Raw genomic sequence first — 17,849 nt, 5'->3', positions numbered from 1 at the left:
GCAGTTGTCTGAAGGAAAGTTGAAAGAAAGCAATTTGAAGGTGAGGTGATGTTAAAAGCCATGAGTATTTTTATAATCCAATTTTATACTTTTTAGGAATTTAGGTTCAGGGTTTTCTAGAGAGAGGGGGAAATGTTTATCTTTAAAACCACAAGTTAAAAAACCCTTATTTTCAATGAACCTTATTTGTGGAATTAAATTACTTCATTATAAACAAAAAAGAGTAAGTTGATCACAGTGAGTTCCCTTTTTCCTGGAAAACTGAGGTCACTAGCCCTTAGTTTCTTTGGTTTGGATCAACTTATGTAGCATATTCTAGTCAGGGGTTGATGTGAACTTTTAAAGCACCTAAGTAGGCTCCTGCATAAAGCCCTGCATTTTCTGTCCAGTCTTGCCTGGCTGGGATGTGAAATGGTGAGAGGAGTGGGAGTCAAAGGGAACTGGCGGCCTCTCCAGCTCAGTGTCTGAAGCCCCTTCCAGAGAGACCGGCTCACCCATTCCTTCCCCGCAGGTGGGAGCAGCGTGGAACATACGGCCTAGGCTAAGGTAAGCAAATTCTTTTACTTCATAATGTTTCACCTTGCAACTGAATTGAAATGATAACAATGTTGCCTTGACACCCATGTAAGCTCTGCATCTTATATAAATGCTTAACATTTACCCCTGGTTCAAGAGGTTATCAAACATAATCTGATGATCTGATAGATGACCCAGCACCAAATCCTCCTTTTTTTAAAAAAAAAGATTTTTATTTATTTATTTTTAGAGATGGAAGGGAGGGAGGGAGGGGGAGAAAGAGAGACATCAATGTGCGGTTGCTGGGGGTCATGGCCTGCAACCCAGGCATGTACCTTGACTGGGAATTGAACCTGCGACACTTTGGTTGGCAGCCCGGGCTCAATCCACTGAGCTACGCCAGCCAGGGCCCAAATCCTCCTTTAAATCAACACAGAAATGGGTATGATGTGTAATCACCAAGGAAGGTATCTGATTAAGAAATTTATAAAGTGTAAGACCTAGTACACTTCAATTATCTATTTTTTCCTAGAATTAATATTTTCTTTCATTCTTTTTCACTACCAACATATGGGGAATCTAACTTAATAGTTTAAAAGTCCCTCTGTTATTTATATATATATACACACACACACACACACATGCACATATGTTTTATATGTGTTTTTGTGTGTGTGATATATATATGTATGTATATATACATATCATCCCCCAGATATAGAATAGCATAACTTGGGGTGTTAGAGCCCCAAGAGAACTTAGAACAATCATCTCCAGTCCTTCACTTTAAGATGAATAAAGTGTCTCCAAAAGGTTAAATATCTATTTAGGACTTCCGGCAAGATGGAGGAATAGGTGGACGCACCGTACCTCCACACACAATCAAGATTAGAACAACAACAATTTAGAGCCAGAATAACACCCAGAACTGATAGAGGGTTTATCTGAATGGAAGTCGGACAGCCAAGAAGTTGAAGTAGACCCGTACATCTAGACTGGTAGGAGGGGCCGAGAGGACGAGCTGGGCGGGCGCGGGTCGGCAGCTCACAGAGGTCGGAAAACACTTAGTGCAAAATCGGCGCGTAAGCCATCCGGGGCGCAAGAAGGCAGCGGTGATCCCTGAGTATGCAAGCTGTGGCTGGTGGACCCAGTGAGGCAGCGATTGTGGACCAGGGCAGAGCTCGCAGCCCAGGATCCCAGAGAAGGGTCTGAGCCCAGGAGAACGGAACTACCGCCATCGTTCCCTCCCGTCCCCGCTCCCGCCCCCACATATAACGTCACAATCTAGCAACGGGTGCCCACACCGGGTGATGTGAACACCTAAGGCTCCGCCCCCCACCGTAAGAAGAGCGACCAAACCAGAAAAAAAAGGAGAGACAGGGAAAGACATATTTCCAACAGAAGAACAGATCAGTCCCCCAGGGCTCATCCTTTTCAGCAACCAAGAAATAGCCAGTCTATCAGATGCACAGTTCAAAACACTGGTGATCAGAAAGCTCACGGAATTGGTTGATTTGGGGCTCAAATTAGATGAAAGGATGCAGGTTACCATAAAAGAGATGCAGGAAGATACACGGAGGAGAGCCAATAGTGAAGGGAAGGAAACTGGGTCTCAAAACAATATAGTGGATGAGAAGGAAGATAAATCAACCAAGCAGGAAAGCATGAAGAAATAAGAATTCAAAAAAATGAGGAGAAGCTTAAGAGCATCCAGTACATCTTTAAACATTCCAACATCCGAGTTATAGGGGTACCAGAAGGGGAAGAGGAAAAGCAACAGATTGAGCACATATTTGAACAAATAATAAAGGAGAACTTCCCCATTCTGGCAAAAGAAATAGTCTTCCAAGAAATCCAGGAAGCTCAGAGAGCCCCAAAGAAGTTGGACCCAAGAAGAAACACACCAAAGCACATCATAATTACATTAGCCAAGGTAAAAACGAAGGAGAGAATCCTAGAAGCAGCAAGAGATAAGGGAACAGTAACCTACAAAGGAGTTCCCATCAGACTGTCAGCTGACTTCTCAAAAGAGACCTTACAGGCAAGAAAGGGCTGGAAAGAAGTATTCCAAGTCATGAAAGACAAGGACCTACATCCCAGATTGCTCTATCCAGCAAAGCTCTCATTTAGAATGTAAGGGCAGATAAAGTGCTTCTCAGATAAGGTCAAGTTAAAGGAGTCCATCATCACCAAGCCCTTATTTTATGAAATGTTAAAAGGACTTATCTAAGAAAAGAAGATAAAGAAAAAACATGTGTAGTAAAAGGACAGCAAACTCACAATTATTAACAACCACACCTAAAGCAAAACCAAAAGAAACTAAGCAAAAACTAGAACAGGAACAGAACCACAGAAATGGAGATCACATGGAGGGATAGCAACAGGGGAGTGGAAGGAGGAGAGAGGGGGAAAAGGTACAGAGAATAAGTAGCATAGAATGTAGGTTGAAAATAGATAGGGGGAGGGCAAGAATAGTACGGGAATGTAGAAGCTAAAGAACTCATAAGTATGACACACGGACATGAACTAAAGGGGGGGAATGTGGGTGGGAGAGGGTGTACAGGGTGGAGGGGAGTGAAGGGGGGAAATGGGACAACTGTAATAGCATAATCAATAAAAAATATTTTTAAAAAAAGGTTAAATATCTTAACCTTCCAAAATGGTTAAATGGGAAGAACCAGAGGTTTACCTTAGATCCCCTAATTATTGGCCCAGTGCTTTTTCACCACACCACAGTGCTGTGGTTTGTAGATAGCAGAACTGTGAACAAACAATCTCTCCATGTTTTATAGGTAGCGCTTATCAGTGGATAGCCTGTGCCTACACAGTTTGGTCATTCCTTTTTCCAAAGGAATTGCTAGTATTCTCATTAGTTTGGAGATTAATGGACTGTTTCCAACAATCTTTTTACTTACAGTCTGATGAAATACAGTCTTTTGCTGAGATATTACCCCATTCTAATGAGATTATTGAAATATATTCCTTATAGAATTATATCTCCTCAAGGTCATTAACTATCTTTCATTCTATCTTCAGTGTTTAACAGTGTTTTGTATAGTGGGCGGTTAATAACTATGTGTCTTATGAATTGATTTATGAAGACCGCTATGTGGGATTTAAGTTGGATGAATTAGAAAAAATGAATTGACTCTTAGAAATCTGCTAATTCCTGTGGATTCTTGCTCCAGTATTCTGTGTTGATTGGTGGATTGTGGCCACCTACAAAAACAGCTCAACATTCGGTCATCTCTTTAGGAATTAATGCTGTCACTCATCAGTAACCTATCATCATCTATAGGTTATTGGTGTTGCTACGGAACTATGCCAAGGTTTCCCTAAGCACTGCTATATCAGTCAACCCCACTTGAAAACTTAAACGATCTTAAAGCAAGACCAATGATTGATATTTTAATTATTAAGGGAAGGCTCCCAAAGAACTTTATCGCTATGTAACTTAAACTTTAGCTCACTGTCCTTCATTCCCTCTGTATTTCCTCATCTCTGACTTCTAATCAAGTCAAAAGTTTAAACCTCAACTATCCATGCAAAACCAGAGCTTGAGAGCACGGTAGTGCGGTGGAAAGAGCCCGGGACATCAGTGTGGGACCTTGTGTTCTGCTCCTGAGAGGGTGTGACTCTGAGCAAGTCATTGACGCCCAGACTGGAGCTTTCTCATCTGTCAGACATAGGAACTGGACTTGATCCTAAAGGTTCCTTCCAGCTTTGTCAGTTCCCATGACACAAAGATACAGTAACAAAGTCACTGTAGTTGCCGAAGAGAACAAAAATGAGGAAGGTTTCTTGAAGCCAAATAGCATGTCACCATGTATTTATTTACAGAAACAGGACTGGCATTGTTAATTGTCACGGTGTCTGATAATTTACATTAAATCCTGTTCAAGGAGCTTAAATGCCAAATGCATGCATGCTCTTTCAAGGACAGGCTCCCCATTTGTAGGTATAAGCCCTGAATTCGAGGCTTCCGCATGTCAAAGTCAGCGCTGGTTTACGTGTAGCTGGCTCCAGAGCACTTTGGAGCTCCCAGTAATCATCCTGGCCGCTTGCTTTCCACGGCTGGGCCAGCACCTTCGGGGCCCAGCTCTTCACAGCATTTTCCTAGTCATTGCTGATCACCAGTTGAACACGGCTCCCAGGATACCTCCTTGGGGACATAAATTTATTCTATTAATTTTCAAAATATTTTTCTCTTTATCTCCTTTTCATTATGGCTTATAAGACAACCAAACCCTCAGACTGGGATAAGAGCTAGACTATCAGTGATTACCTGGCAAGAGGTGAGGAGGACTGACTGTGAAGGCCCACGAGGGCGGATGAAAATGTGTCGTATTCTCACTGAGCAGTGGTTGCGTGGGTGTGTACGTCAGAGCTCATCCAGTGGAACACATGGGCATTTTGTTGTATTTAATCTATACTGCAAGGAAGTTAATGTAAGTATTTATACACACACACACACACACACACACACACTCTGTAGAGATTTAAGATCAGAGCAGCAATGTGGTGAGAAGCACAGGCGCTCAACCAACTGCCTGGCTCCTAACCCCAGCCCCACTGCTGTCATGTGTGGTTTTGGTCCAGTTCCTCAGTCTGTTTCTGAAATGGGGATAATAACAGTGCCTCCCCTGTAGGATGATTCATGAGGATGAAGCGAGTTGATAGAAATAATGCATTTAGATCAGAACCTGACGTATAATAAGTACTGAATAGATTTTAGCTTCTATTTCTAGTCATAATGGTGCGTTCAAGAAAGCTCCTTTAAAAAAAAAAAAAAAAAAAAGGAGCCCTGGCCAGGTGGCTCAGTTGGTTAGAGCATCGTTCTGGGCACCAAAACATTGCAGGTTCGATCCCTAGATAGGGCACATACAGGAGGCAACTGATTGATGTTTCTCTCTCACCTTGCTGTTTTTCTCTCTCTCCCTTCCTCTCTCTCTAAAAAATAAATAAACATATCCTCAGATTTTTTTTTAGTAAAATAAAAACTAAAGTGCTAGTTTTTTATCCTTTTAAGCAAAAAAAGAGTTACTGGTTCCCAGACCGGAAGCCTGGATACGACGTGTTAAAAGTGGTTGTGGTGTTTCAGTTCTCTGCGTTTCTGTTACTGGTCCTTTGAGGTAGAAATATTGAGGCCATTCGTGAAAAGAGGACACTTGAAAAAAAGAGAGAAACTAAAGTGCCTGATTGAAATTGAAGGTGTTGCTTTAGCCTCAGGAGAGTCCACATGAAAAGTCTAGAAAAATGGACTCTAAATGTCTGTGAGCCCGGCAACAAAACCAAGAATGGACAAGTGCAGCCATACCCAGTTGCACCCTTCTACAGCAGAGGAAGTCATTAGTAGAGTAAGAAGGCAACCTACCAGGTGGGAGAAAATATTTGCAAACCATATATCTGATAAGGAATTAATTTCCAAAATATATAAGGAACTCCTATAATTCACTAACAAGAAAAACAGCTTGTTTTTAAAATGGGTAAAAGACTCAAACATTTATTTCTCCAAAGACGACATACAAAGAGCCAACAGGTACATGAAAAGATATTCAATATCACTAAATAACAGGGAAATGCAAATCAAACCCAAAAGGAGGTGTCACCTCACACCTGTCAAGATGGTTATTATCAAAAAGGCAAAAGACAGTGGGCTGGGATGGGAGTAAAAGACAGAAAACTGTACTGGAACAATTAAAATAAAAAATAAAATATTTTTTTTAAAAAAGGCAAAAGACAGCAAGTGTTGGTGAGGAAGTGGAGAAAGTGGAGCGCATGTACTCCTTTGGTGAGAATTCAAAATGGCGCAGCCACTATGGAAAGCAGGATGGAGGTTCCTCAAAAAAACTAAATGGTCCAGCAGCATGACCCAGCAATCCCATTTCTGGGAATTTGTCCCAAACAATTGAAATCAGGACCTCAAAGTGATAGTAGCACTTCTATATTCATTGCAGCATTATTAATGATAATTAAGATGTGGAAACAACCTAAGTTTGTCAACAGATGAGAGACGGATTTTGTTAAATGTGGTATACACACACAGTGCAATTGTATTCAGCCTTTAAAAAGGAAATCTTGCAATATGTGACAGCCTGGATGGACCTGGAGCATATCATACTAAGTGAAATAATCAGTCACAGAAGGACAACCACTATGTGATTTCACGTATGTGGGGTACCTAAAATAGCCAAACTTGCCCTGACCAGTGTGGCTTAGGTGGTCAGGCATCATCCCACAGAGAGAAAGGTCGCCAGTTCAGTTCACGATCAGGGCACAGGCCTGGGTTGCAGGTGTGGTCCCCGGTCAGGGTGCATACAACAAGCAACCAGTTGATGTTTCTCTCCCTCTCCTTTGCCCCTCTCTTCCCTTCTCTAAAAATAAATAAACAAAATCTTTTTAAAAAAATAAAATAGCCAAACTATAGCCAAACTCATAGAAGCAAAGAACAGAACGGTGGTTGCCAGGGGCCGAGGGAGGGAGGCAGAGGGGAGCTGCTGATCCACGGGTATGAAGCTCCGGTTGTGCAGGATGAATAAACTCTAGAGATCCACTGTGCGGCGTTGTCCCTATAGGCAGCAGTATTGTATTGTACATTTCCAAATCTGTGAAGAGGATCTCATGTTAAATATTCTTACCACAATAATTTTTTTAAATGTTTTGAGGTCAAAGGAACTAGAGATGGTCATTCTTTCTTTGTACTTTATTTATTTATTTTTAGAGAGAGGGGAAGGGAGGGAGACAGGGAGAAAAACCGATGTAAGAGGGAAAAATACATCAGTTGCCTCTTGTCTGTGCCCCAACTGGAGATCAAATCCTCAGTTTAGGCATGGGCCCTGACCAAGAATCAACCCCCAACCTCTTGCTTTGTGGAACGATGCCCAAACCAAATGAGACACACGGGTCCAGGCAAGATGGCCATTCTTTAGAAAAATGAAGGCAGTGTCAACTCACTAAAGAGTGTGCTCAAGGGCTCTAGAATTAGCCTGCTGATGAGAAGCTAGCAAGTGGAGAATGTGAGTGGGCTGGGCCACAGTTACTCCACGCAGTTGGAAATGGTTTGCAGGGCCACCTACAGAAGGGTGTGGAAGCTGGGGTGACCTCCATCGGTGTGGGAACTCCCTGGTTATGGCCTAAAAGGGGACGGAGACAGCCCCCCCCCCAACTCACCCAAGAACCGGGCCCAGTGTCATCCTCTTGCTGCCTCCAATGGCAGGACCAGCCTCCTCCATCCCCCTCTGCAGTCCGTCTCAGCTGTGCCCCTCACCCCCGCTGCGAAGGCAGGCAGAAAGTGGGGACTAAAGCAACAGGGAGCGGGGAATGTTCTCTAAAGGAGAAACATGACCCCCACTCTAAGGGCAGAGTCTGACACCAGGCTCCCACTCAGGTGAAGGCATTTCTTTCCTTTCCTCACCTCCCCTCTGGCCCACATGCCCCCTTGAGGATGTCCTTCATGGCAGGGAGGCGTGCGAATAAGAGAAAAACTCAGAAAATAGGTAAATCTGCCTAGGCCAAAATTAACATCAAGAAAGTCTTGATTTTGATAATCCGATGCAAAAAAAAAGTTACATGTGGATCACATAACACGCACAAATGAAGAAAGAATGGTGTCCACGGATATCAGGATTATGGGTCCTATTTCTTTCCCGTCCATGTGTCTACACTTCTGTTTTCCAAAGCTTCATCGCGGTCATTACCATTTATGGGGAGACAACCATGCCTGCAGCCGTCCTGCAACACTGCAGGAGTTATTACCCCCCATCCCACATGATTTTAACCAAAGAAGGAATCAAAGAGGGTCGAAGGCTCAGGGGCTCAAAGAGGCCTAGTGACTTGCCAAGACCATGCAGCTGGAAGTGGCTCCCACAGGGGAAGTAAAGTTTCGTATCAACTATGCCCGAGTCTGAGCTTCCTGCCCCGCTTCAGCACCCTCCCGGGTCTCCTCCCCAAAGCAGTGGGAACACAACCCTTCTGCACGCTGGAGGACTCGGACCTAGAAAAGAGAAGGGGTCTGTGCAGTTCCAGAAAGCTCAACTCGTCAAACTTCAAATGTTTAATTGCACACGTACATATTATTTTTTACTTAATAAAGTTTTATTTTTCAAAATGTACTGCTGGTGAGACCCCTTGTTCATACGTCCTCACCAGCAGAGGGGCATCCCCACTTTTGGTGGTTGGTGTAACTTGAGCTCCGTGCTTTGAAACGTGTTGAGCGGGTTGAGCAGGTTGAGCAGGTCCTTCACTAAGGAGCTCCTGCAGGGCTGCCCGGCCAGCGACCAGGGTCTTCGCTCTCAGAGACAACAGCTGAGTTACAAGCTTACAGATGGGAACCTCCTTACACCGTTTGTCATACATTGCTTTGTCAAACAAGACCAGGTTATTGAGCTTGCCCCAAACTTTGCCTTTGGACCACTTCTTTTTGGCCTTGACCCTAGATTTGTTCACTAAGTCTTAGTCTTTCCTCACGGACCTTCCAGCACCTTTCTTCTGGTCGTCCTTGGGTGGCAGAGCAGAAAGGTCGGAGAGCAGCTGCTCCCACCGCGGCCCCGATGAGGTGCCGGACGAAAAGCCACCTCTACATTTTCTTTTGGAACTCCAGGAGGCATGAAATGCCTTCAGAAATGCATTGTATTTCCAGACAGATCTGGAAAGTTCAGTCAAAGTAGAATACCTTTGAAAATACCAAAAAGTCCATGTTACAGGATGGATCTTCTCCAGGCTTGAAACTATTCTTTTTTTTTTCCAGAGCATATAAAATAAAAACAGAAATTGCAACAGGACTTCTGTTCCAGATGTCAAGGCTGTTACTTTCATCTCGGCTCCTGTGGGGGGACGCAGGAGAAATTGGCTGGGACTTGTCTTAGGCTTCTTTTAGTCACCAAGGCACCAGTGCAGTGGTAGGCCAGGGCTATTTTTGAAATATGTGGTAAGAATTTTTTAAAAAATGTTAAGTGATTTTTGGACAGAGAGAGAAACATCGATTTGTTGTATGTGCCCTGACTGGGCATGAAACGTGCACCTTTGGCGTATCCGGAGTACGCTCTAACCTGCCAAGCACCCAGCCAGTAAGCATTAGAAGGTTTTTTGTTGTTGTTTGTTTGTTTATTTTTTAAAATATTTTATTTACTTTTAGAGAAGGGAAAGGAGGGAGAAGGAGCAGGAGAGAAACATCAGTGTATGGCTGCCTCTCATGCGTTGCTTGCCGTTCACCTGCAGCCGAGGATCTGGCCTGCCACCCAGGCGTGTGCCCTGACCAGGAATCGAACCAGTGACCTTTGAGTTTGCAAGCCAGCATTCAATCCACCGAGTCACACCAGCCAGGACAGGGTTAGAAGTTTTTAATCCCTGTTCCTACCCTTCCTCCTCCTCCCACCCAGCCCAGCATGCACATAGAGGAGCAAAAACACTTATGCATGGGCACACACAGCACCTCATCAAGCCTCTAGTCACTGGTCACTCTGAGATGGTGTGGATGATCTGCTGTCTTAGGTTTTTTGCCAAGAGAAAGTGGCTGTGACAGCTGTGCACCAGGAGTGCCAACCCAAGGAATTAAGGGACTGCGAGTGTCCCCCAATCCCACAGCCACGATTACTCCCCTGGCCGAGGTTTCCACAGCCACCCACCTGTTTGGTTTCAGCTAAAGAGGTGGGGGGTACAGAAGTTTCTCTGTCCCAAGAGGGGTTTAAGATGCAACAAAGCTTAGACCACTAACCCTGGTATTCCAGAGCCCTCGGAGAAGGGGGTAGGAAAAGTTAGGCCCATTTTCATTCTCCTCCCTCCACTGTGGGCTGCTGAGCCCCTCTGCCAATCCAGGCGTAGAACCGTTGCTTCTAGACCGGCCACATTCCCCAAATCCAGGCTGTCGGGCACAGGGGTGGGGTGTGCGAGTGGCAGGGTCAGGGAGCACTACTGATTCATTCCAGGGCAAAGGGAGATGCCCACATTTTTCAAACCTCTGCTCTGTTCTTTCTCTGGAATTCCTTCTCTGCTCATTTGCTTGAAAAAATGGGCTTCCTTGGACAGGCATTGCCTGCTGGATAAGGCTGTCCACCGAGGTTCCGGAAAGCTCCCGGCTGCCCTCACGTTGGGCCAGCCTTCTGCAGGAGCTAGCTTTCTGTGAAGGCCAGCTCCCAAATCTGCGTATGAGCCAGAGCCACGGGTAGGCTAAGACCAGAGGCCGTGAGGTCTGGGATGGCTAAAGGAGGAAAAAACACTGCAGCAAGGACAAATGTTTGTAGCGGAATGATCTTCGCCTCAGGCTGATCTGCCCCACAGCCCAGTCCTGAGCTGATCAGCTGAGCGGTTCAGGGAAAACTGCGAACCCGGTGGTTGGGGTGGTTCCCAAGTCCCACCCGGACTACTGCTGTCACCCGATAGCTGTTCTTACATCCGACCGACCTTCCTTCCTTGTGCTCCCAGCTTCCCCCGGAGTGATGTTTCTAACGTACAAGTGTGTCCATACCCTCCGCAGGCCACCACTGTCTTTCGGCTCCCTGTCACCTACAGCTTTGGCTCTCAGCTGTTGTTCCCCCTCCAGGCTGTTCTCATACACAGCACACTCCCGGGGAGCAGCTCTCATCACTCTCAGTGAGGTCAAGGTGCAGGCTGTCAAGAGGATGCTGACACCCCAGTGGGAACAACTGACTCTGAAGCTGCAGACTCCTGTGCATGGCATCCAAGGCCCACACCAATGCAGCCCCATGCCAGGCTCACCTTCCCCACCCACTTCCTGCACCGCATCCTCTGGGATAACTACCCACATCAGCACCCACATCGGCACCCACACCGTGCTGATAGGCAGGCACGCTCAGACATCGGTGAGGACCCAGGCGTGGCTTAAAGAAATGAAAGGGGCCAAGTCAAGGGAAATGGGAAATGGTGGGGACTGGCAAGTGGAAGAGCTCTTGTTCCAGCTTTGTCCTTTTCAGCCAACTTCAGGGGCTTAGAGCTCTGAGATATTTTCATTCGTTTGCTCATCAAATTTGCTCCATACCTATTAGAAAAGATTTGTACTTCCCTTATGGTGCTTGTTACCACCTTGTACTTTGAATTGAAGTTATTTGTGTACATTTTTTATCTATTTTCTAGATCGTGGGTCTGAGGGAAATATAACCAGAAAGTCACTTCCTTCTTTTCAGAAGCTCTGAAAGCATCCTCACTTCTTTGTCCTCTCTTCCCCTGTCTCTCACGTTTTAGCAGGCTGGCTAGCAAATCCATGCCTGTGGCACAAGAATCTCTTGTCCTACTTAGCTCTTTGGAAGTGTCATACACATTCTTCCACTTCTTTTTCAGCCTTGTTAAGCCCCAGGCCCCCAGCCTGCGTGTGATCATAATGAGCCTTGGCTGCGCAAGGGGAAAATGAGCTGGCAGGTGGAGGTGGTGAGTGCCGGTGGGATTGTGCAGACCCAAGTTTGTTTGGCTCCACCTTGAATTTTTCTATTTTCCTACTGTTCTCTGCTTTGGAGTTTCTTTTATTACTGTAGGGAGATCGGGATCATAGAGATCTGCTGTCAGAACAGGTGTGAGAATAAAGATCATTTGATTCCTCACTACCACTGTGATTTCTGTAAAAGGAACAGTTGAAAGACACATGATGTCAGCTTGTTACTTCGGCCTCACAGGCTGGGAGTGACAGGCCAGGTGAGCGAGAGAGAGAAGTCTAGTGAGTTCATCTTGCAACAGCTACTCACTGTTCCCGTCGCTCCTGGGACCATAGGTCCTCCCGCTTCAGAACTAACTGGGTGATGGTGAAAACTTTGCATTCCTGCGGCCTCCGCTCTAAGGGCCGGGATTGCTGAAGGAGGGGCTGTGGATCGGCAGGTGATGCTCATGTTGTCCTCTGTTGGAGACTTGCTGAGTTACAGAGTCCTGTCTGGGTCTCAGTGACTCGTGAGCCCTTTGCACTCTGCCCAGGTTGCCAGCAGAGCCCCAGGCCTAAGAACATGGCATGAGGTCAGATCCTGGATCAGCTGCATGATGGCTGGTGATGGTAAGAAAAAAAGAACTTAACCTCTGTGTGCCCCAGTGTCCTCTTTCATATAATAAAGATGAAATGGCAGATCTTGGCCAGGTAGCTCAGCTGGTTAGAGCATCATCCCAATACCCCAAGGTTGTGGGTTCAATCCCCAGTCAGTCCACATACAAGAAGCAACCAATGAATGCACACATAAGTAAAGCAACAAATTGATATCTCTCTTGCTCTCCCTCTTTCCCCCCCCAAAAAATCCATTAAATAAAAGCCTTTTTAAAAAGATGATAATGGCAGTACCTGTTGCTTAGGACTGTATAGAGTATTAAATAAGTTAATGCACCTGAAGTGCAAGGTCCCTGGCACACGGTATGGGCTCAGTGAGTGCCAGCTACTCACAGGCCATCACCACAGCGTTCGCCGCACCTGCACACCCCTCTGCTCGTGTTTGCTTAATATTTTTTACTGAATACTTTGCCCTTTCAACTGCGTGTCATCCCAAGAAGTGATACCTGGGAAATAGTTGGCTCAATGTATCATAACACTTTTTACACATTAAAATTAGTACATAAGTACTGAAAATTTTAAACACTCATTGTCAGTACCACCATGGTGTATTTACCACCATTGGTAAACACTGATCTAATTCAAGGTCAGTTCAGGAAACTGAGGCTCACAGAGGGTAAGTGGATTTTCCAAGGTCACGGGGTGTTGTGGGAAAAGCCAGAAAGAGAGGAATTCAGGTTTCCTAACTAGGCCAGTGCTCTTTGCTCCACGCCAACCTCTGGTTTCAGTGTTCTTAAAAGGCACATTGAAATGTACTGAAAAGGGAACATTCCTTTGTGAGCCTGATGTTAAACTGAAATAAGCTTTATATATTAAATTTAGCACTAACAGGAGAGCAAGTTGAAAGTGTAGGTTCACCTCATTTCATCCCGAACAGCCCGAGTGGGTGCTGGGTAACAGCGCACAGGACGGATGAGGCCAAGAAGCTGCGCCCCCCAAGCCCCCTGTGACTGACCCTCTGCCGCTGTGACTCCTGGCGCCAGACTAATGCTGCCGACAAAGGTCATCCCTCGGTGACAGCAGCTAAGAGCACAAGCGTTAGCCTCAGACAGGCCAGGTTCTGATCAGCTTCACCACTCGCAAGCTCGGCCTTCAAGCAAGTTGATGAGCTTTTCTGAACTTCCACACTCTCATCTGTAACATTCTTACTGGGTTACTAAAAAAAAATGAAATACCATCTAGAGAAAGTGCTTAGTACGGCAGAGGTAGCTTTTATTTTTACTTCATCATGTATGTTCCTAAACTGAACGAAAAAGATCATATGCAGTGAAATGCAATTAGCAGTTAAGCCACAGCTTCAAAGGAATAGGGGACTGAAAATCTGCAGCACTCAGTGACTGGAACTTAAATGTTCCTAATCATGTGAATCCATAATCTCATGTCTCTTGAGTACAAAATGCAATTACTTTCCAAAGTCAAATTTTCTGGAAATAAAATTAAGCACCACAGTAAATTAATTATTACTTCTTTGCAGGGGCTAATGTTGCAGGTGTAGAGGATATCTGATTTTCTTTGATGAACCATTCATTCCCTATTACATTTGATCTGTGGGTGGGCTCTTCAGCCATGTCTAGCCAATTAGCATTTCCTAACACCTATATAGACAGGTAAGTCCATCCAACCAGAGTTAATCCTGGATTTTTTGTGGAATTCTTAGGAAAAAGAAGCACTCTATCTGCTAGATGTAGGCCTGGAGCTGCTGACAGCCATCTTGCCACCACGAGAGAAGGTCTTCCTAAAGATGGAGCCATCACAGAGAGAGGAGCAGAGAAATAGGCATAGATCAGAAATCAGTGATCTGCCCTGGCTGGCATAACTCAGTGGATTGAGCTCAGGCTGTGAACCAAAGTGTTGCAGGTTCGATTCCCAGTCAGGGTACATGCCTGGGTTGTAGGCCATGATCCCCAGCAACCGCACATTGATGTTTCTCTCTCTCTCTCTCTCTCTCTCTCTCCCCCTTCCCTCCCTCCCTTCCCTCTCTAAAAATAAATAAAATCATTAAAATGTTAATATTAAAAAAATTTTTTTTTAAATCAGTGATCTTGTTTGAGCTCCTGGATCCAGCTGTATTTGTAGCCTCAGTGTGTGAGCCAATAAATTTCTTTAGTTGCTAAGTCAGTTTGAGATAGATTTCTTATTACTGGTAATCAAAATATTCTCATCAGTAAAATAGGCAATATGATCCCTGACCAGTGTGGCTCACTTGGTTGGGCACCATCCCACAAAGCTAAAGGTCACCAGTTCGATTCCCGATCAGGGCACATGCCCGGGTTTTGGGTTCAAAAGGCCCTGGATGCGCACGCATAAGTGGCAACCAATCAATGTTTCTCTCTTACACCCATGCTTCTCTCCCTTTCTCCCTCTCTTCCCCTCTCTCTAAAAATAAATAAATAAAGTTGTTTTAAAAATGGGCAGTATGGTTTATTTGGAAAATAGGATCCTAACCACCAGATCATTCATCCAAATCATTACAATGACAAGCAAAGAGAGGAGCTAGACCTCCGGGACTCAGTCTCCACTCTCTGCGGCAGTTGGCTGTGGCGAAGGGTTTCCTCTCTAGCACCGAGCACTGGCCCTGCTACTGAGACCCTGCAGACTTCCCTCCCAGGCCACTCCCGTCTCAGGGGAGCGTCATCCCTTCACCTCAGGAATCACCGAGGTAATGAACATATTCATCACCCACAAAAACTTCTTCGCGCTCCTTTGTAATCCTTGCCTTTCACCATTTTGTCCCCAGGTCACCCCTGCTGTGCTTTCTGTGGCTACAGATTAGTTTGCATTTTCTGGTATATTATGTAAATGGAATCATACAATATGGACTCCTTTTGTTTTGGTCTGGCTTCTTCACTCAGCATAATTATTTTGAAATTCATGCATAATGTAGATGTCAAATTAGTTCATTTTTCAAATATTGCCGAATAGTGAATATGTCATCGTAGCAAAATTTGTTTATTCCTTCACCTGTTGATGGACATTTGAATTGTTTCCAGTTTGAGGCTATTAAAAATAAAGCTGCTATTTTTAAAAAAGAAAGAATGGAAACAAAGGAACAGGATAAACATCAGAGGAAAAGGTCAGCCACAGTAATAATTTGTGTACAAGTCTGTATGAACACCTGCTTTTCCTTCTCCTGAACAGACGCATAGGAGTAAAATAGCTGGGTCATATGGTAGTTGCACATTTAACCTTTTAAGAAACTGTTCGGCCTGGCTGTTGTGGCTCAGTGGATTGAGCAGGTACCTGCAAACAAAGGGTCACCGGTTCGATTCCTAATCAGGGCAAATGCCTGGGTTGCAGGCCAGGTCCCCAGCAAGGGGCATGTGAGGGGCAACCACCCACTGATGTTTCTCTCCCTCTCTTTCTCCCTCCTTTCCCCTCTGTCTAAAAGTAAAATTATATATATATATATATATATATATATATATATATATATAATGTTAATGCTCCAAGAAAGATGAACCTTATTTGGCCTTTAGCTTTGTGTGGATTCCTTGGCATCCTTTCCTCCCTAGGCTGTGCGAACTCCAGTTTGAGGATCTCAGAGGAAATGGGAGTTTGTGGAGACCTTGGAGGTCACCTAGAAGCGCCCTTGGTTTTACAGATGTGAAAACTGAGAACCCGGATCACACGCCAATAAATGACAGAGCCAGCTGAAAGTAAGAAATGCTATTTTTGTGCTGCCGAGGGGTTTGCACCAAATCCGACTGCCTCCCTCCCAGAGATCTGGCTTCGCTGACACAGACTCCTCGCTGCTGCAGGACCCCAGAAAAGTGAAGCAACGCACCTTCCCCAAGGACCGACTTCAGAGTTTAACCAAGGGAGAGAAATGCCTCAAAGTTGACAAAAGATGGCGATCAGGGACAGAAAAGCCCAGCGACATGAAGATTTCTAACCACTAGCTGGACAGCCACTGGAGAGAGGATGCTGAGAGTTTTCACAACGATGAGATGACGACACACTAGGCAGCAGTTCCCGCACTCAGGATGGAGTGCGGTTGTCGGTGCAAATAGAAAACAGGCGCCCCTCCGGGCCGGCTGAGTGACGCTAATGAGCAGCATCGCTGCTTTAACTCTTGACAGTTGAAGCAGCAGCAGCTCCTTGCCCCCAGCGCTGGGCGTCATGGTCTGGTCTATCACAGGAAGTGGGGTTTCCTGGTGTTCTTGAAAGTGCATGTGCCCCCTTGTCTACATATCACTTTCTGTGGTTTTTATTACCCAGGGGCAACCATATTCCGAAAATATTAAATGGAAAATTCCAGAAGTAAACAATTCATAAGTTGTAAATTGCACGCCATTCTGGGCAGTTGCCCACTCTGTTCCTCCTTTTGCCCAGGGCATCAACGATGTACACGCCCCGCCCCCGCCCCCGCCCATCAATCACTTTGTAGAAATCTCTGTATCAAATTGATTGGCACAGTTTTATATTGATACCTGGAGGCCTGCGGTGCTGGGGGACTCCACTCTGAAAGTGTTTTAATTTTTCTCAGATTTAAAGAACTCTTATTTTACTTAATAATGGCCCCAAAGCACAAGAGCAGTGATGCTGGGAATTCAGACATGCCCAAGAGAAGCTGTAAAGTGCTTCCTTTACGTGAAAAAGTGAGGACAGTACAATAAGAAATTTTGAGAGACCCCATTCACATAACTTTTATTATAGTATACTATAATAACTGTTCTGTTTATTATTAGTTGTTGTTAATCCCTTACTGTGTCTAATTTATAAATTAAACTATCATGGTTATGCATGTACAGGGGAAAGCATACGTAGGGTTCATACACACATAGGCTTCGGCAGTATCCAGCATCTCAGGCATCCACGGGGGGTCCTGGGATGGCTCCCCCGCAGATAAGGGAGCACTGCTGTATTTTCCAGAGGAACAAATGCGGGCCCAGTGAGATTAAAAAACTCTGCAGAGGTCATGCAGCTTGCCTAGGCTGTCTGTGTCCAGAGGCTGTAACCAGCACATTGCAGGCATCTCCAGTCATCCCTGTCGATTGCTCCCTCCACCTGATTTACGGACACGGCTGTGAAAGTGTGACAGCCCTGATGAGCAGAGCCGCTGAGCTTGCTGGAGGCCGGGGAGTGGAGGCAGCAGGCCTCCTGGTGGGCTCTGAGTCACACAGGTCAGCCCGGGCTGGTCCGCACGCACAGGCTGTCATCCTCAGCTGTCTCTCTACGTTGCACAGCAGAGCCGGGGCTCAGAGATGGGAACTGCGATTTACAAGCTCTCGGGCAAAATCAACTTTCAGGTGAAGAAAACTCACATTCCCGGTAGGTCACCCTTGCTTCTGACAGTCTG

General features: G+C 45.4%; 1 long non-coding RNA gene across 1 annotated transcript; it reads left to right on the top strand.

Moving 5' to 3' along the window:
- Window positions 1–1,203: 1,203 nt before the first annotated feature.
- LOC118499039 lies at window positions 1,204–3,882 on the top strand. The gene is made up of 2 exons (XR_004901536.1): window positions 1,204–1,329; window positions 3,153–3,882. It is a non-coding gene; the product is annotated as an uncharacterized LOC118499039 (long non-coding RNA).
- The last annotated feature ends 13,967 nt before the right edge of the window (window positions 3,883–17,849 follow it).

Source organism: Phyllostomus discolor, chromosome 2, assembly GCF_004126475.2.
Source record: "Phyllostomus discolor isolate MPI-MPIP mPhyDis1 chromosome 2, mPhyDis1.pri.v3, whole genome shotgun sequence".
In the NCBI taxonomy this organism is placed as follows: domain Eukaryota; kingdom Metazoa; phylum Chordata; class Mammalia; order Chiroptera; family Phyllostomidae; genus Phyllostomus; species Phyllostomus discolor.
Note: the sequence above shows the minus strand (reverse complement) of the source record. Positions and strands in the feature narration are given on the sequence as shown.